Consider the following 21,510-nt stretch of genomic DNA (forward strand, 5'->3'; position numbering starts at 1 on the left):
TGATACTCTCCTATAGCTGAGAAGACGTTGGCTAGCGCGAAGTACCCGTTCACGGAGATGTTGCGGCAGTGGGTCAGGTAGTAGAGGTCTTCCAGGACGCTGTAGGCCTCCGATATCATGGCGGCGAAATGCCCGAAGAGGATGAAGCAGTTGGCGGCGGCGCATTGCCGGTCCTCCTCAGCACAGATCCTGCGGAACGCGTACCCGAGCAGTATCAACACATTGCTGAATACTGACAGGTACATGGTTGGCGGCTTCGGGCTGAGAACACGTGTTAACAGACTACTTGGCGCTTTCATCTGTGAAGGTTGGCATCTTATCATTGGCGCTCGTTTCATCCGAGTGCGAATTTCCCTTTTATTCGAGTTGTCATGGTTCTTGAAGAGATTTCATGGCACTGTTCCCTGTTTTCTCTCTGTATTAATTGAGATCTCTCGGCACTTGTATTCCAGTCTCACAGGTTTCTGTTATTCTTTTATTCTCGAGCGCCTTCCGGGGTTATTTACTTTGTTTGAATTCACATTACGGACTATATTAAATTAAAATGTTTCTGTTTTATTTATTTAATCATTGCTCTACACGTGTTTTATTATTTTAGTCCCATTTTGATTTGATATTTAGTGTCACTGTTTTGTACAGAAGTCAAGCAGGAGAGTTTTGTCGTCGTGTCAGTATTCAGTATCGTAACCTCATTCGAGTCTGACAAAATCTCGGATTGAAGTCTAAAGAGGTTTAATAATAATAGTTAATGAATGCAGAAAAAAACCTTAAGACTATACGAGAACATAGAGCAACACGGACTTGATACGAGAAAGATCAATTTTTACTGATATTGTCGATAAATAATAATTAAAAAATGTGATGTGTTGTGTGTTGTTGTGTTGTGTGTTTTTTTGTGTTGTGTGTTTTGTTGTGTTGTTATGTGTTGTGTGTTTTGTTGTGTGTTGTTGTGATGGGTGTGTGTGTGTGTGTGTGTGTGTGTGTTTTTTTTTAATTAATAACCATTACAATTTCGTTAGTAAGTACATATATCATGATCTGGAGTTCCGGATTCAACCGACGATTTTAACATGACGATGACACTGTTCTTTGTTTGTGTAGCAAGATGAGCCCGTGCTTCGGGAGATATGAGTTACCCAAACGCGTCCAGAGCCTCTACCAACCCGCATTGGAGTAGTGTGGTGGAGTACACTTCATACTCCGGTTGATTGAGGAAAGGCCTGTGACCATCTTAGAGACGTACATAGGCTAATGGATGATTAGTACTTACACCGTTATCCAAAAAGTACACTTTAAAACTACTTATAAGCGAAGAAGCTACAAAATCTTGTGCAAACAGCTGCAGTAGGTACAAACTCCTACATTTCGAGGTATCCTGCATCTAGAAATAATTTATTTGTAGATACCCAAAAATAAGTACCTATCTAGAAATAATTTATTTCTAGATTAGAATTTTATAATTTATCTCTGAGCACATACTTACACCATCAAGCGGCTAGCAAGGGCGGTTTTTCATAGGATTGAGCATACCTTGTTTTGTTGTACCATGGATAGTGACCTTAGAGCCGGTGCGTATATCAAATATTCATCATTAATATTTTTTTTAATTTTTTTTAGTATGCAATAAAGTGTTTTATTATTATTACTACCAATGAGGCTAGAGTAACATAATTATTATACCTAAATGTATGATAGTAACACATTATACATCAATGACGTCATCTTATTTATCGTTTTGACGTTTAGAAAAAAATAACTCTATCGACTAAATCCTCCTACGGGTTTTATTAAATTTATGAAAACCAATAAAATCTTTAATAAGTACCTTTCATTAATTCTTATTTCTAATAGGTACTTATAAAAAACTATCCCACTCTTATTATTGTATACAGTCTTGTAGGTGACTTGTTATAATTTACATTTTAATATATACAATAATACACAGTCACACATAACACACACACTACACTTTCATTCATTCACCATACAGAAACACAAAACGAAATAATTATAATTTATTTACAAGCAAAGCCGGGCGATATCCGCAGTATAGCAGTGAAGATGCGCGCCGTAGCGCGTAGGTACTCCATACCTACGCGGCGCGCGGGCGCACGCCAGTCGAGTTGTACCGATCCGACGCAGAACCTGTGCCACTCGACGGCTCGCATGCTACCTACGCGATTTACGCGATTCTTTATTTATGTTATTTGTATTCGCCGTGCTGAATTGCTTTGCTGCTTTGAACTGTTCTATCTTCTACTTTCCTCTCTGTGACTCTTGTGCTTTCTCCTTCTGTAAATTTGTGTCTGGTGTGGATTAAAGTGACGTTACAGTGTGTAAACCGGACTTTCTATTTTCTACCTCACAATTTGCCTATTGCTGAAGCCTATCGCCGTTACCACTGGCACTCAACGACACTACGCCCCCGAACAGACCAAAGTCTATAATTCAAACTGTAACTTAAACATATTAAAATACCTAGCACCTGATTTGGAGTGTGGAGAGGCTGGTGATCTGTCATACAGGGCATCCTAGTACAGACACCAGTCTCTCACACAGATGTTATAGTTATGCCTTTGTTATGTCGTTATGTTGTTTGTTAAACTGTTTGTGTGGGAGAAAATAAAGCTTTATTTGTTTATTTATTATTATTTATTATTAACAACTAAATTTTGAACTAAACACATTACTGCCCCATTTTCTTAGATAAGTACCCACGTGTTCACGGTAAAAAAAGGAAGACCCAATTTCTTTTTTTGTATTGTTTAGGATCGGGTGTGTGAACATGAAAGCCTTTTCACATGACTAGACAAAGTTAACAAACGGACAGACCTTTTCGATTGCAATTGAGTAGGCACTGGTGATTGTTATAACATAGCTTCACGCCTAGCTGTATCCTCACTGTAGGCAGTGTATAGTGCTATACATACATAACCTATTCGTAGCCAGCTACGTTTAAGTTCAATATTCAATATATATTCAATATTCTTTATTTGCAAGTTCTATGTAATATGGGCCGAGCATAGAAGTATAATAATTATTTTTATTTTATTTTTTAATTATTTATTTATTTTTTAGGAAGATTTACAGACAAATAACATTAGTGTATAAAACTGACGAAAAAATCTCCACAGTTAATTCTTCTTCTTCTTTTATAGTGTGTGTTGTGAGGTGGAGTACCAACCTCATCAACCCTGGTGTCAGGGTTACTATTGAGCCGCCAAAGGACCCTGACATGGCTCATGTAACGACTACTTACTTACATCAGTAATTAGTAACCGGGACCAACGGCTTAACAGATAATTAATTAATATTAATTGTATGTAAATTAAGTTCATGCTTATGCCACAAACTTAAATAATAATAAAACGAATGTACCTATTCGGTGGTTTAAACCGGTATAGGTGTAACAGTGAGGAACCAACTAGTCACTAAAGTGATGCTGTGTTATATGTCTTCTTACAGTTCATGTGCTTGTACAGAATAGGTCGATGTCAATTATACCCGAAATTATATTATTAAATTGCTTGATGCTGCGTAACAAGAAAGAGTTTCGTCTATAATTACTTATAGCCATGGAGGATTGGCCGTTTCCTATATTATGTTAATATAATAACGGGACGAGACGAAAATCCTGGAAACACCGAGATATAATATTTTGTTCAACAATACCTACTCGAGTATAAATAAATTTTAAATTTGAATTTGGAACACAAAAATTAATAAGCCTTAAAATATCCACTGCAAAATGTAATTTATTTTTTTATTACATTATTTAATATTTTTTATGATAATATTTATTAAATTTATTATACTTATTTATTTATTCAGATATCCACAGCATTTACAATAATAAGTATTTGCTCACAAAATCTCTAAATGTATTATTATAAACATTTGGTGCTCGTGAAGATAATCCTGAGATTATTGATGAGAAGTGTATTATTGACCCGGACCACCCCTGGTGTCATCCCAATATATATATATCAGGCTAGGTACAAAATATACGTAGGGTTAGGTACATAATCGAGTATAGATTATTTATTATTAGATTGCGAAGAATTTTTACGGACTCGCGCGAAATTACTTTCGAGTTTTATAGAATATGAAAAGATTGATGGGAAGCGCTGGCTTTTAGAGAAACTGGAATACCCATCGGTCATAGTTAGACAATTTGCAAAGCGTCCGTCTTTGCCCGCCGTCCTCCCGCCAAATTGTATTACAAAGGGGACGCCTGAATGATCGCATTTTTTCTCATTTAACTGTCTTGAATCCCATGGCACTGAAATTCTAATTCCTTTTCTTTTCTGCCTACAAGATCACTATTATTTACTCTTTATCTCCCTAGCATTATTCCGTTTTTCACAGGGTCCGCTTACCTAACCTGAAGATTTGACAGGTCTTGTTTTTTACAGAAGCGACTGCCTGTCTGACCTTCCAACCCGCAAAGGAAAATCCAGCCCAATACAGGCCAGGTCACGTATCTCTGAAAATGCATTTCTCGAGAATGTGGGTTTCCTTAAGATGTTTTCCTGTACCGTTGAGCACGTGATAATCATTTATGATCCAAACATGAATTTGTGCACTAATACGACAATCATTGGTTTTGGCCTGTGCTGGATTCGACCCTGCGACCTCAAAGTGAAAGACAAGCGTTCTACCAACTGAGCTACCACGGCTCGGATTTCAAGATAATAATTACTACATAAACAGAAATCCACTCGCGACTACCTTAATCACAAAGGTTGAGTATTTTACGAATTTATACTAATGTGATTACTCCTTCGGGATCCAATTTGAGAGTTAAAATATCTACTTGAAGTCTATCCCTTGTCATCCACTAAATAAATTACATTTTATAAATTAAACACGGGTTTTTAATTTTAGTCTAGAAACGGCAAATTGAGTTTGACTTTATATTTGGATCATGATAGATATCTGATTGATATCACAATAAAGAGTACCTACGACGAATGGCCTCGTTTATTCAAATTATTATAAGTACTTTAGATTAGATTACATTATTAAAATTAAATTAAATAAAATCAAATAAAATTAAAATTATCAATGTCCTAATAAATAAAATAAAATTAATATTATTAATAAAAATTAAACGACGACGACTCGTTTATTGATGACGTCGTGGTTTTCTTGGAATTTCTTGAAAGTCAAATTCATAAATTTCCATCTCGATACGGGATTTCAACCCGTTACTCTACGACGTAAACGCCACGTGTTCTCCGAACAGGACTATCCCGGATTTCACGGAATTCCCTTACTTCACAAAAATGTTGACTTTTCCTACCCATAAACCGTATGGAAGCAGCCACTGCGGCACAACAACCGAATTATATCAACTAATAGCTAAACGACGTATATCTGCGTAGACAGCATTCGCTGCGTCTATTGGTCGAAACCCTCTATATATATCGCGTCGCGCGCGGTACGGTTGCTGTGCCGCGGGGACAAGACCTAAGCCTGCCATTACGAGGATCGCACCTGAGCGACACTTCACTCATATTCAGGAAATGAGACTGTTGAGCTTTATGTATCAAGTATAAAAATATAGAATAAATAAGTAAGTATATTTTAACGCTTATCCTGGTGTTAAAAATACTCACATAATAGGCTGTTTCTGAGATAAAGATTATTATAAAACGCTTATATCTAGATATAAAAGTCAATTTAAATAATTTCTACTTTAAAATAATTACATAACAAAGAGTTCGATGTTTGACCAATGACCACGTTTATTGATGTCACACCCAATGTATCGTTTTGACGTTTCGTAAAAAGGGGTCTTTAGTTGTTTTTACGACCGCAATCGGTTCGGACCGCGGTGCGAATAGACTAAGAGCGCTTTTTAAATGCGGCATTTCACACCGCCGGTCATACCACAGCGCAGCGGTGCGAAATAACCATATGCAAAATAATCTAATTTAAAAAGAGTATTAGTCGATTCGCACCGCGGTCCGAACCGCTTGCGGTTCAAAACGACGGAACACACGTAAAAGTAGTAAGTAGTAGTTTTCTAATGAATTTAGGCCCATTATTAACCTGCAATTGAGTAGCGTGGGGTTTGCTTCATATCCCCTCCGGAAATGAGATGTATACGTAAGACTGTTTATGTTATGTCATGTTAGGCCCAGTAGATATTTTATAACGTAAAACCCATCCACTTTAAATAGACTGTTTGAGACAACACTGTGAAGTGACACTGAAACACTTTTGTGGTCCTTCCGGAGATATTTACGGAAGGAATACCCAGTTTTCGTAAAAGAAAGAAAAGATAAATAAACATTGCGCTGTTATTGTTCACTCCAGTATTCATTAGAAATGGAAAACGTCATTATACGGAATGTATAAGATTGCCTTCATGCTTTCCGAAACGTGTTTAAGGCCGGGTTTTCATTGCGAAGAGCGGAGATGTGCAGATTTGACCAATCACAGCGTTCGAGAGAGAGAAAAACGAAGACGCTCTGTCACTCTCTCCCTCACGGTGATTGATCGATTCCTGCACTTCTCCGCTCATCTCCGCACAACTCCGCGTCAATGAAAACGCAGCCTTAAGCTTGATGCATACCGAGCCGGAAACGCGAGAAGTCCTGCATGTACTTAATACATAAGCCATGTCAGGGGCCTTGACCTAACAACCCACACGACCCACATTAGGTCAATGACCCACCTCACCAACCCTGGTGTCTGTTACTATTGCATCGCCAAAGGCCACTGGCTCATGTATTAAGTACCGAAGTAGTAGCTTAACGTGCCTTTCGAAGCCTGGATCAAAATACTTTCGGACAATGATGGGATGGTCAGATTGCAATGTCCTAAGCAAACTAGGGATTACTAAGTGTTTTTTTTTTGATTTGAGAACTCATCGAGTATCTAGCCCGGACCTCCAAGAGACCAACGCTATAACCACTAGACCACCGTGGTTACCGGCTTGCTTGTTCCGCTTTCCAGGTTCTTTGTTATTTTTTTTAGCTGTTTTTTGCTTTTTTTTGGCCCTAAACTTGCCCGAAGGTATTGACGAGGCCTAAGATGGAGCGAGCTCGCCCAGAAATTGCCTGTTCACTCTGGCCTTAAAAGCACTCGGGTTATATGCATTCGGAAATACAGAAGACGGCAGAGAATTCCACTCATTTGTGCAGCAATCAATAAGGTTTTTTATCTATAACACGGCCCACTATAGTGATCGAAAGATTTTTATAAAAGTAAAAAGTGTTCCTATAAATAACTCGATTATGAATGCAAGATTGATTATGAGTGACAAGTGGCTATTGACACTGACGATCCGATTGGCGGCCGTCACCCGGGTCGATATATAGTTGGCAAGTCGTCAAGTCTGCGACCTACCCTTGGAGGCCTCGTGATCATCAGCCACTGTGTCATTGCCACACTGACCTTCTCATAAGGAGAGGATAATAACATAACAACACAAACTTCTATGCTTTTGTGGTGTAAGCATCGACGAGCAAGCTTGATACTTTCACGCGGGACGAGTTTTGGCCGAAGGGCGTGGTGTATCGCCGTTCAGTGGTAGACCGTCACCGTGTGGTTTCTGTCCTATGTTAAATGTAATGTATACGTATAGTCATGAGCAATATCATGTACCCACTTTAGAACCCTGTCGCACTATCATATTTGACATTTAATGAGGCTTATTTGGCTTGGCGTTGTCTGAGAGGAAAAATATTTGAAAGAATTAATCGACCCAAGCGGGTCGATAGCGATAAGCGCTGAATGAGGGAAATCGTCGACCACGCCAACGGGGTCGGTATCGGGGTCCTGAAGTGTTTGGTGTCGCGAGCTGATTGGCTGCCTCTATGGCTAGAGTAATCGGGTCGTCGGGATCGTATATTACGTCTTCCGGACGCCGATACTTTTCAGTACCATCCCTAAGCGGAATGTATTCGGAAGCCGCAACTACCAGGGGATTTGGGTGGTGCGGAGCAGAATCGAAAAAACGTTTTGAAGCTAATTTGAGCCATTGTGCAATGGTTAGCAGACCTAGGTCAATGTGCAGATTTTCCTTGCGAAGGAACCACGGAGCTCCCGTGGCTTTCCGCATGAAACGATTTTTTATTACCTGTAGACGGTGAATTTGAGAGAGACTCGCGTGAACGAAAACTATGCTAACTTCTCCAGACTATTAAATGTCCTGTAGAAAGCAACTGACTCCAACACTATTGAATCAGTCGCAGCCGTCGCCTAGTGCCTACGGCGCGTCTAATCAGTTCTCGTTGACAGCATCTCTAGACGATAAGCAAATCGTGACGCGAACAGTAAATGCGAGTGTATTGAACACGCGCGACTAAAGCAGTTTCATCGTTATTATATTTTCTCGCGTGTACCTACAAAATGTCTCAGACGAGCGGGTGTCCCATTTGCCGACCTATCTGTTATATATGTATGTCTGCCTACCCTCTTGTCTGTGACGAGTTAGTTGCCTCTCAATAAATGAGTCAGTGTGCTAATAGCCGTGTTTCATTTTACTCGCCTGCGTTGCATACCTAACAGTGGCGACGAGTTACCCACATAGGATTTAATAAGTTACAATGGCAAATTACGGGGTTTTGACTACTTTTGACCATACCTCACAAACATGGGGAACGTTCAAAAGCCGGTTAAACCAGTGGTATATTGCAAACGACGTGGAAAAGGAGGTGAAAAAGAGGGCTATTTTGTTAAGCACACTCAGCGATAGCAGCTACAAGCTCGCAGCGGACTTAGCACTGCCAAAGGAATTACAAGAAGTGCCGTACGATGACATCATCAAGCTGTTGGATGAGCATTTCACGACCAAAAGAAGTGGTTTTGGTGACCGGTATAATTTCTACGCTGCGACGCAAAATGTGGGTGAAACCTACCCACAATGGGCAGCGAGACTACGTGGTTTAACTGCTCACTGCCAGTTCCAAAGCGTAGAAGAGGCACTACTTGACCGTTTCTTGATGGGCATGTTACCGGGTCCGGAGCGAGAAAAATTGTTTGCGCAAGATATGAAGCAATTATCATTAGCAAAGGCGGTAGAACTTGCGACCGCCGTGCGTAATGCACGGGCGGTGGCAGCGGCCGCGCCGCCGGCACACTCGCCGGCGACCGACGATCAGCTGTTCAAGATTAAAGGCTATAGTGCTAGTGTTAGCAAAATGCAGTGCTCAGTGTGTGGTTATAAGAACCATAGTGCGTCCGAGTGTCGTTTTGCAAAGTATAAATGCAAAAAGTGCAACGAAAAAGGGCATTTACAACGTATGTGCAAAAAAATAAATTATTTGTTGCGCGAAGACGTGAGCGAGGGAGATGACGACGACGGTGAGTTATTTTCTATTCGCACAATGCACGGTGAACCTATGACAGAAATAATCACTATACAAGGCATGAGTATGAAGTTTCAAATAGATAGTGGCTCCGCCGTCACTGCGATTTCCGAACAATTATATCAAAAACATTTTTGTAATGTTCCATTGACGTCAACTAACAAGCGGTTATTTACTTACACAGGGGATAGTATTAACTGCCTCGGCACGGTACAGCTGACGGTAGGCTACGCGGGCAGATCTCACATGCTCATTGTTTACGTAATACGTAACGGCGGACCACCGCTTTTAGGCCGCGATTTTATTTCCGTATTTAAATTAGAAATGTTACCGTTACATTTCGTAGAACAAAATGATCTAATTGTTGAACAATTGCAAGCAAAATTTCCAAAAGTTTTCTCCGAGGAATTAGGGAAATTTAATAAGTATAAAGTTAAACTGCAGTTAAAAGAAGACGCTAGGCCAATGTTCTTTAAAGCGCGGCCGTTACCTTATTCGCTTAAAGATAAGGTTGATAAGGAGCTCGATCGTTTAGTGCAGGTAGGGATATTAAAACCGGTTGATTACGCGGAGTACGCCTCGCCCATTGTCCCAGTGTTGAAACGCAACGGTACAATTAGGTTATGTGCCGATTATTCGGTAACGATAAATAAACAACTAGTTATAGAACAATATCCCCTACCCACTGCACAAGAATTGTTCACAAAATTGCACGGAGGGCAGCAATTCAGTAAATTAGACCTTTCTCAAGCTTACGCTCAATTTGAACTGGATGAGGAATCGCAAAGTTTCACCTGAATAAATACACACAAAGGTATATTTAAATATACACGTTTGATTTTCGGTCTCGCAAGCGCTCCGGCTATTTTTCAGCGAGCTATAGAGTGTGTATTGTCGGGTATGGAAGGTGTCCTCTGCATGTTGGACGATATTCTCGTAACAGGGGTAAATAAGGCGCAACATTTACAAAGACTAAATGCAGTATTGCAGAGACTAGAAGACGCGGGGTTAACACTCCAAAAAGAAAAATGTGCATTTTTCCAAAATCAAGTCCAATACTTAGGTTATACAATTGATGCTAACGGTTTGAAAAAATCATCAGAAAAGGTAAAAGCAATTGTTAACGCGCCCGTACCAACAAACGTAAATAAATTACAATCTTTCCTGGGATTGGTGAATTATTACCGCAATTTCGTGCCAAGTGCGTCTTCTATTCTTAGTCCATTGTACACATTATTGCAGAAAGGGAGTAAATGGTGCTGGACACCTGAACACGACAATGCGTTTAACTCAATAAAAAAACATCTAGCCTCCGACCAAGTACTTGCCCATTTTAATTCGGATGCTAAGATTATTCTAACCGTCGACGCATCGCCGACCGGGTTAGGTGCCGTGTTATCGCAAATAGAAGCCGACGGAACCGAGAGACCAGTGTCATTTGCGTCGCGAACATTGAATAAAGCGGAAAAGCGTTACGCGCAGATTCAAAAAGAAGCGACCGCAATAATTTTCGGTGTCCGCCGGTTTCACCAGTATTTGTATGGCAGGTCGGTACCATTTGTATTGAGAACCGACCACAAACCATTGTTGTCGATATTTGGTCCATACCGCGGAATTCCAGAAATATCTGCAAATAGATTGCAAAGGTATGCAATATTTCTAAGTGCTTATAATTTTGTTATTGAGTACATACGCAGCGCGGACAATAGCGCCGACTACCTATCTCGCGCCAGCTTGCCCGACGATGAGTCACACCGGCCGGGAGAAGTAGGCACGTGCGCGGCCGCCCGCGCCGCCGCCGATAGCATGGTGGATCGAGCCTCTTACGTAAACTTTGTTATTGATGGAGATCTACCCGTAACACGTCGCAAAATAAGTGAGGAAACAAAACGGGATTATACATTGAAAAAAGTTGCTCATTTAATTGTAAACGGCTGGCCGCGTAAGTCAACTGATGCACAAATCAGGCAATACTTTCAATGTAGAAATCAGTTATCTTTTGAAAACGGTTGCATCATGCGAGGACACAAGGTGGTAATACCAGATAGTTTACGAGGTACGTTACTAGGCGAGTTACATAAATCGCATCTAGGCATAGTAAAAACCAAAGCTGAGATGCGTAGTAGATTTTGGTTTCCAGGAGTCGATGAAGCAGTGGAAAAAATGATAGCTAGTTGTGAGATATGTAATCAGCTTAGACAGTCTCCAAATCGCGCGCCACTTGCTGTATGGTCTTTTCCATCACAGCCGTTTTATAGAGTTCACATTGATCTATTGGGCCCCATCAACGGTAACATGTTTTTTGTTATCGTAGATGCACACTCGAAATGGGTCGAAGCTTATCAAATGAAAAGTACTACGACGGCAGAAATCGTAATAAAATTGCAGGAATTTATGTCCAGGTTTGGAGTACCACACACGATAGTTAGCGACAATGGCACAGCTTTTGTATCACAGGAATTTAAATTATTCTGTAAAATTAATGGAATATCGCATGTGACGTCACCCACATATCATCCGTCCAGTAACGGGCAGGCGGAGAGCTTTGTAAAAATAGTGAAAAAAGGTATTAAGTCTAGCATATTAGCAAGTAATAATGCAAAAGAAAGGGATGCAAATTTGTTAAAATATTTGTATGATTATAGAAATTCCATACATACTACAACTGGGTCTTCGCCTGCCGAGTTGGTTTTTGGTCGTAAACTTCGTTCCCGTCTTGACCTTATTAATGATGCAAACACACCGTCGTCAGATTCACTCGCTAAACGTGTCCGCGAAAAACAGTGTTTGCAGAGTAAAGCTTATAGAGGAACAAACATACAAAATTTTACCACGGGGGACAAAGTATTATATAAAAAAAACGATGTAAACAAGCATGTATCCTGGCATAAAGGCATTATAATGAAGAGATTAGGTAAAGTGACGTATTTGGTTAAAGATTGTTTTACATCTCATACGTTCAAAAAACACAAAAATCAATTGGTTTCTTACAAAGGACATGAGACTTCACCTACATGGGACTGTGCGATAGATTTGCAAGACATTGAAGCCCCTAGTACACCTGCTTCTAATGACTCCGCCGAAGATGACAACTTTCAGGAAGCTACAGACACGGCGGTTGAAACCGATCAGAATGATCAGCCTGAGTCTATACAGGTGGAAAGGAAGACATTACGTCCCATTCCAAGGGTGAATTATAGACCTTTTTTTTGTTTAAATCTATAACTTATGTAAAAAAAAAAAAAATTTTTTTTTCTTTTCTTTCTTCTGTTTCATAAAAATGTAAAAGTGTAGTACTTATAAAAAGTGTTGTTTATCTAAGGGGAGGAATTGTTATATATGTATGTCTGCCTACCCTCTTGTCTGTGACGAGTTAGTTGCCTCTCAATAAATGAGTCAGTGTGCTAATAGCCGTGTTTCATTTTACTCGCCTGCGTTGCATACCTAACACTATCTTTGGATTTGCGTAAAATTTGTCACGACCTCATCACCGGCAAACATTCGTCTGCTGCACACCTGAAGCAGCGCTGGAACAGTTTAAACGCTCCGCGTTACAATCGCGCTCAGTTATTTATTTAATTTATTTATTCTCGTGTGTGTTTTTACGACCTGTAATTGATAATATATTTTTACGACCTGTAATTGATTAATATATTTTTTAAAAGCCCGCGCTTAACCTGCGCCTACGCCGCACCTGCCACTGATGCTTTTAGTGCGACGCACTTAGTTTGTTTATTACATGAAGTCGAAGGTCGAAGGTGTGCGTACTTAGTACATTTTACGATGGATGTACCTCTGACTACAAATACAAAATATACTTAAATATTTACAAAAGACTTAACTAGGTAGGTACATGGCGGTTTTATCGCTTAAAGTGATTTTTTCCAGACAACCATAAGGCGACTACCCCAATTGGGATATAGTCGTGAGCTTATGTGATGTTAATACAACACGCGCGGACCGACACTCAACCTGCGCTGTTTCTAACCAGCTTTCGGTGTGCCGAAGCCTTCATAGGACACTCGTAAATTTCAATACTCTTAAAACGTAGTGTCGAAACTTGAAAGGTCCTTTCTGTTAGCAGATAAGCACGTAGGGGATGTGATATTCTCTGCGAGAACCCTCGTACGAGAGATACCGTAGTTTTATTGGATCCGTATGCAGCAACATGCTGTCAGCGATGCTTCTATGGGCTCTCACCTTCAGAATAAGTATCCATTTTATATCCATTACAGCACTTTTCAATACAGAATGGATTCAAGAGCACGTGATCGCATAAATTCGATAACATTTATCAGAATAAGGAAAGAGAAGAGCGTATCAAATATGTTTTTTCTTAATACCCATAGCGATGATGAATTACTCTGGGTACTTACCTACATGTACATATTCAATATTAAGGTACCTACTTTATTACAGAGATGTTATGGATATGAAATTTCGGATACGGATTTAAGAATGATTATTATTATGCCGGATACGGATACTAAATTATTTCGGATTATCCGTTAGTTTCGGATAATTTCGGTTACGTATTATATTTTTTTAAGGAATTTCAAAAGTAAAAACCGTGGCTTTATTTATAACGACGAGTTATATTGAATTATGATGACAAAAGAAGAAAAACAAATAATGCGCGCGGTGTGTGTGTGTCAAAAGCAACTCGTCATAACGTGTCTCAATTAGGCTCCGCCCCTATCCGATATTATCCGAAACTTTTATTTCGGATTCCGTTACGGTGATTTTATATATCGGATATTCGGTAACGGTTACGGAGCTCCCTAACATCCCTGCTTTATTACGAAAGTTAAGAATAAAAGTATTCAAAATAAAGTTCAAACATAGTTGATTTGCTTATATATGAATTCAAATATATTCTTTTCAATATTGTTATTGAAATTCGAAAATGGGTGCAATCAGTGCCTTTACTAAATATTCAATTCTATATGATTTCGAAGTAAAATCGCGGGATGATTGACGAAGGGCGTAGTAAGTCTGGAGAGCCAATAATGAGCTCATTTTATTCTTGAATATTTTTAAGCTTTTCTACAAGGTTTTTCGTACGTACGGTCACGAGCATTAATATGTACACTTTGGCACCATGTCACATTAACTTTTTTGACAAATTGAACTGTAAGTCTCACTAAATGTCAAATATGTTAGTGCGACAGAGTCCTAAAGTGGGTACATGATATTGCTCGTGACTGTACCCTGCGTACGTAGATATATTAATTTTGTGTTAACGCACAGTTTGTTTTTCGAAACATATGATCCGGCTCGAAGGTCCATCTTATGTGTTTGATACACATTAATGCAGAATGTAAAAAAAAGAAAAAATAAATATGAAAAAGAATAATACGAAGGAAAGGAAGAATCCTAACCACTTGCACTGTCCCTATACACCTGAAAATAGCCCAGCTTAAAGAAAAAGGGAAACACTCACGTGATCAGCTTCTTATGAGCATTATAATATGTAAAGAATATATATGAACGCCATTTTATGTTTTAAACATTGACGTTAGATGAGATGAAAAGTAATATTTTTCATATAAGGTTTGAAAGAAGGATTATCTCTCTATCGAGCTAATAGATGAAATGCGGGACATATTGAAAATTTATATCGCTTATATCTACTATTATAAAATAGATAGGGATGTATTGTCCACCTATTCGACTTATTGTAGATTTCCCTGCTCGATCGAGTCAGAAATGAGGATATCTGCAGGAGAACTAAAGTCACCGACATAGCTCGGAGAGTTGCCAAGCTGAAGTGGCAGTGGGCAGGACAAATAGCGAGGAGAACCGATGGAAAGGTTCTAGAATGGCGACCACGTGTCGGACGACGCTCAGTGGGTAGGCCCGCTACAAGGTGGACCGACGATCTGGTGAAGGTCGCGGGAAGCCGCTGGATGCGGGTAGCGCAGGACCGATCGTCGCGGAGATCCATGGGAAAGGCCTGTGCCCAGCAGTGGGCGTCGTGCGGCTGATGATGAGATTTGCCGTAAATGGTATTAACTTCTTGGCCGGACAAATTGGGAGCGCTGAGGGTTCTCACTCGACCTGTAGTCACTAAATATATAGGTATAAGTGTTAAGTAATCAATTATCAGTTAGCACTTTAAATCTCCCGCTCTTCCTATATCCATTCCCATACATCCATTCATTCGTCCCAACGACCCATTTTCGCTCTCTTCAAAGCGGTCGTCAAGTGTGCATACGGACATCATAACATATTGTGTTAAAAAATCATAAAAACTACCTAAGTGACCATCTCCAGCTTCTAAACTTCACCGTGAACAAGTAATAAGGGGCGCCCCTCAGGAACAGCATTCCAGCCAAGACAAGTTCAGAGCCTCATCACACGTGAGTCCGTTTCCCTTTTCCATCTTTTAAAGTGCTCACAACCCGACAAGGCAACCCTTTTGGATTTACAGTCGTGAGCTATCGAAATCATTAACAATAAGTATGTATATACTTAGAACTATGTCGCAAAAAGAGTCACTGTAGTCATGTTTGTCACTGGCTGCACCGATCTTGCACCAATGAGTATCTTAAGTGTCATTTCCACTAACACAGTTAGTTCGGCCATTATAGACAATGATATGGTTCACCACTTTATTATCTTCTTCTTCTATCGTGTGGGTTGCGATGTGAATTACCAACCTCATCAACCCTGGTGTCAGGGTTACTATTGAGCCGCCAAAGGCCCCTGACATGACTCGTATAACGACTACCTACTTACATCAGTAAGTAGTAACGGCTTAACGTGCCTTGCGAAGCACGGATCGTCTTACTTTCAGCTGATTGATGGAATACCGTGGAAATACCATGATCACACCATAGACAACGTTATTGCCGCCGAAGTTTAGAAAATTCGACCTTATTATTACTAAACTGCGATGTCAATCAGCATACGACACTCACTCACTCACTCACTCTTAATGTTATGTGTGTATATTTTAATGTTGTAAATGTATATGTGTGTCGTAGATTTTACCTAAATAAACTTTTTTATTATTATTATTACGACCCTACAAATAACGATCGCAGTGCAGGGGGGGCAATAATGGCCACATCGAAGTAATTCATCTAAGAAAGCAATTTATTGTTATAAAATAAATAAAATAAAATAATTTTATTTCAGACATATGCCCATATTTGTAAGTATTACAAAAACTTAAAAAACTATGTTAGTAGTGACAAAACAAAACAAAATTTAATTTAAATATTTGCCAGGCCCGCCTGATGCACTAGGCACATGCATATGTGCATGTACCCAGTGCATCATAAGCGGACAATCTGGCTTATCGCTAATTACTTATTGCTATTATACTGTTGTTTGCATTGCCCACTTTTATATGCGCAAATGTCAAATTGCAATATAGCTTTTTTAGATGGTCTGCTTCGATGTGGCCATTTTAACCCCCAGTAATATTAAGGTCTATTTATGTTTGAATAAAAAGTTGTGATTGACGAAAAAATGGTGGATAGATGTAATACCTATCTTAGATCAAACATGTGCAAAGTTATCAAACTACGTAAAATATTTTTTTAAGTTTAACAATAGCTACGATTAACATCATCGAAAATTGATAAGGAAAATAAATAGGTACTTAGCTACTTATGAAATGAAGTACGAATTTCTTATAAAAATTGCGTAAAAAGTTTCGATGAGTTTAGAAGCTTTTTTTTAAGTGTAATCTTATTTTTGCCCGTGGGTTGTTAAAATTTGTACCCATACGTAAATTGCTTATTATAATGAGAAGAGATACCGGGTCTGAATCATCTCTCAAAGTTTTCGTTACGATGTCACTAATACCCTGTATATTATAAACAAGAATTTCATCACATCTATGGAAAAGTTCTGAGTAAGTAATTCTATAGGTATACAAATATACCCATAGATACAGACGTTTAAACTGGTTTACAATACAGTAAACAGAGGGATTACATTACGGCGAGGCCCTAAAGTTGTGGCCCCGGGCCTCAAGCTAGTGGCCACTGCGGAATAGAATAGACAAATATTGGAATTTGTAATAAAATATGTATCAGTTAGTTAGACAAATGAATTCAATTGTACTCGTATCAACATAGGGTTAACTTATTTTGGTCCTTCCTATTTTAGAAATATGGCATTGACAGCGACTCCCCGAACGGTGATTCCCGCCACGGCGAGTGGCGTGACGTCGCGTTCGATTTATTTTCCCTCTACGTCGAGTGTGTTTTTTTGTTGTATCTCTCTTTATTTAAGAGCTGCGCTCTTGTCGGTGGAGTAATCGCCTTCATTACTCCATAGATAGGGCGTGTAGAACGGTGGTTGCCCCAATCGCCTTCCGTTCCGCAGTACACCGACCAATCTCAATGGTAATGTTCTAGCTAGAGCCCTACCAGAATCCATTTCCTCGGCCTCCAACCAATACTGATACCGCTGCTGCCCGGCATCAGGGGTGCGCTTTTGAAGAAGCGGCGTCTACTCGCTACGTCACAAGATCGTCATAGAACCTAAGTAGCATTTTAAAGGTTAGCCCGTCCCAGTGAGCTACCCACTACGTTCTGCTAATCCTGTCGCTGTTTGGTCGGGGACTGCTTAATTTTATATCCGCAGCTAACCATCATATCTGATGGCCGTTCCACTATCCGCCACCTGTGGACCCCGTAGATGGCCTACAGCTCAGCCTTTTTGTTGTATAATATATTGTTATAGTAAACTGTTTGGAAATCAGCTTTAAGGATTTAATAATAGCTTCACTGCAAGGAAATAGTTATTTACAAGGTGTGCCCTGTGACGAGACAGAACTGTGTCTATTTGTAAATAAGATTTATTATTGCAATTCCACAATTTAGTTGTACTCGTAATAATTAAAAAAAGCCTTTTCCTTTGTCTTTGAATTTTATTGTTGTCAATTTGTTATATTAATTTCAGCTCAGCCTAGTTCAGAAACCAGTAACCTACAAACGTATTCAATTACGTACTTTTTACACAATCAATAAATTTTATAATTATTATTTAGGTATTAAATTTATCGTGTAACTAAGTACCAAGTGAAATAAAAAATCGAGTTGTTTTATTTTGAAGTTCGATTTATCATCGAAATGCATCGGACCTTCGTTAACGTCGAAATAATTCGATTTCTTATCAAAGTGCATTGGATTTTTTTCAACATTTCACCGTCGAGTTGGTACCTACGTTTATAACATATGACTTACCTACTACTGTTTTTATTTAAAAGTTCGATTTGTCATCGAAATGCATTGCATTTTCTGATTTTCTCGTAGTTGCAGAAGAGATTTCCCGGCTGATTTGCCTATCCATTTTTCTCAGTACTGTGTAATCGAAACGGCCATCGGACTTTAAAATGTATGCATGTGCGTTCCCATTGACGGACTATATCAGACCTTTCAATAAGAACTATTTTAAGAACCACTTTTGAAGACAATTAAATCGTCTTTATAGAAAATTATGGATTTTTGTTGTGATTTGGATGGCGTGAATAAAAGATATATTTATTTTTCGGTAAGTATATAATTATTATTACCAATCCGCAGAGGAGCAGCGTGGTGGAGTATGCTCCATACCCCCTCCGGTTGATTGAGGGGAGGCCTGTGCCCAGCAGTGGGACGTATATAGGCTGTTTATGTTTATATAATTATTATTACACAAAATTGAAAATGTACAACGGTTGGTTTGACACACAAAAAGAGGGAAGAGCAGCAGCGCAGCGTCACAAGCTTTGGCCACAAGTGACGAAAATAGAAACTAAAAACTAGCATTGCGTTCCATTTCAACAATTTTATATTTGTTGAAGTTAGTAAACTTCACAATTTATTTATGGAGAGGAATGCTACATCGACAAGAGCGTGGCTCTCTCTAAAGGTTTTTTTTTATTTAACTTATTTATGAATTTTAATAAAGAAAAATGTAATAATAAGTGCGACATTTTGTCACGATTTTCTATGACGTCACAGGTTGCTTTTTCGTACAAATTCCATACGAATAGCGTGTTTTGACGTTTAGTAAAAAGTAACTGATTTGACTAGCTGGAAACTACCCTATCAGTGATGATGATTGAATGTAATTTATAAGCGATAACGTACTCAAATGTTAATATAATTTAATGATGGCTAGTGATAATCCATCACAGATGTGACAGGAAATGCAGCCCCCAGGAAGTCCTGTCGCCGCTATGAACGATGGATGACCTAAGCAAGATTTCTGGCGCCGAATATCTACTGATACGTCACTACTCATTATCTAAGTCATATTTATAACAAGGTCATTTTTACTTATAAACATCACGTCTTTTTCCCGTTGGGGTAGGCGGAGGACAAGGAATTCCACTTATTAAGATCCTGACACACAATTTTCGCTTCTTTCATTCTCATCAGTCTTCATATAAGCTAATTTAGAGTACCTTTAACCAGGCCTAAACGATAGTTTCTCCTTAAAACAATAATAATTTGTATAGATAGATATACGTAGGTTAGGTATACAGGGTGTCAGTGACATCGTAACGAAAACTTTGAGGGATGATTCAGACCATGATTCTGAGTTGATATCAAGTAGAATTTTCCGTCGCAAAATTAATGTTTTTTTTTTAGTTTTTTAAAATATTGTCATGTGTCTGTTACTTCACTGGTTATGTAAATAAAGAAAAACATTAAAAAGCTTTCAGCTCCTTCGTATCATCCCGGGCATGTCGCAAGAGTCACGGATTATGTCCATGCAATATGATAGATTGTCCAATAGATTTTGTACTAGTGCCTACTTTATTAAAGAGCCGAGGTACCCCAGTAGGTAGAACGCTTGCCTCTCACTTTGATGTCGCAGGTTCGAATCCAGCACAAAACCAATGGTTGTCGAATTTGTTTTCGAATTCATGTTTGGATCATAAATTATTATCACGTGCACGGTGAACAAAAACATCGTGAGGAAACCCACATTCCCGAGAAATGCATTTTCGCAGGTATGTGACCTAACCTGTATTGGGCTGGTTTTCCCTTCGCGGGTTGGAAGGTCATGCAGGCAGTCGCTTCTGTAAAAAACTGGACCTGTCGAATCTTTAGGTTAGGTAATCTGACCCTGTCAGAAACGGGATAATGCTAGGGAGATTATGATAGCCTACTTTATTAAAGTTGATGAAAAGTACTAGCTAAGATTTCTCGAAGATTTTGCTCGTAATAGTTCGTAAGATTAATAACAGATAATTAAAATTTATGTTATTCAGTGAAGGTATTGTGGGTTGATAAGTGATTGACTTCTTAGACAATGAGGTCAAAAATGTCAAGGAGCTGAGAGGGGTCTCGGGAACGATAAGTATTCCAGTATTCTGCCCTTCGTCTGAGGGCCGTAAAATGAGTTATTTTTGGAAACATATTTATGTTGAAATTATGTTTTGATACGCCAGTTTCAACTGCGTAGTTAAGGTATAGACATACATACATACATAAACTCACGCCCGTTTTCCCCGAAAGGGTGGGCAGAACTACAAATAATCAAGAAACTATTTGCAGCCACTTTTGGTACATAGGCATAGTTTTAAATGATAAACCGTATTACAATAGGGGATCAGCCTTACAAATGATTCATCATGTTCGACAGGACGCTGTCCCTTTGTCGCCTTTTACGACATGCACGAGAAGATAGGCAGCTGAATGCATTCTATGTTTTTTCTTTACTCCCAATCCAGCAGAGGATTACGATACGGAGCTATACTAGAAATTATTTGAAAAAAGTACAAGAACAATAAGTACATTAATACATTAAATCATACATTAATGTGTTTTTATTGCGATTATACCCTCGAAAAATCGGGCGATCAGCCCGTAATTTCCTGACCAAACTGGGGATCACAAAGTAATTGTTGTGATATTTCTCCACCGGGTTTCGAACCCGGGACCTCTGGATCGTTAGCCTAATGCTCAAGCACTGGACCACGGAGGCCGTTAGTGCTAGCTAATAGCCTATAAAGCGTTGTACCCGTTAGACTACTATAATATCTTGGTTGAGTTTTATGACATATTCAGCATAACGAGAGTTTTAGGACCTATTTCATGTCCTAAACGATGCAGCTTAGCTACATACCTAGTGTTACATAAGAATCGATCGATTAATCTCGACTGATATGTAACATCACTATGCTAATGAACGTCTCAACACTCTCACAAGCACAACCTCCATATTGTCAAAT

The 21,510-nt window shown here is 39.2% G+C and overlaps 1 protein-coding gene and 1 pseudogene across 2 annotated transcripts in view; one reads left to right on the plus strand and one right to left on the minus strand.

The window, feature by feature from the left end:
- The window catches only part of LOC126366205 (sorting nexin-25), a 278,282-nt gene that overhangs the window by 136,439 nt on the left and 120,333 nt on the right, over positions 1-21,510 (minus strand). The window lies entirely within an intron of this gene.
- LOC126366412 (uncharacterized protein K02A2.6-like) lies at positions 1,547-13,027 on the plus strand (annotated as a pseudogene).

The sequence above is a fragment of the Pectinophora gossypiella genome, chromosome 4, assembly GCF_024362695.1.
Source record: "Pectinophora gossypiella chromosome 4, ilPecGoss1.1, whole genome shotgun sequence".
NCBI classification, from domain to species: Eukaryota; Metazoa; Arthropoda; class Insecta; order Lepidoptera; family Gelechiidae; genus Pectinophora; species Pectinophora gossypiella.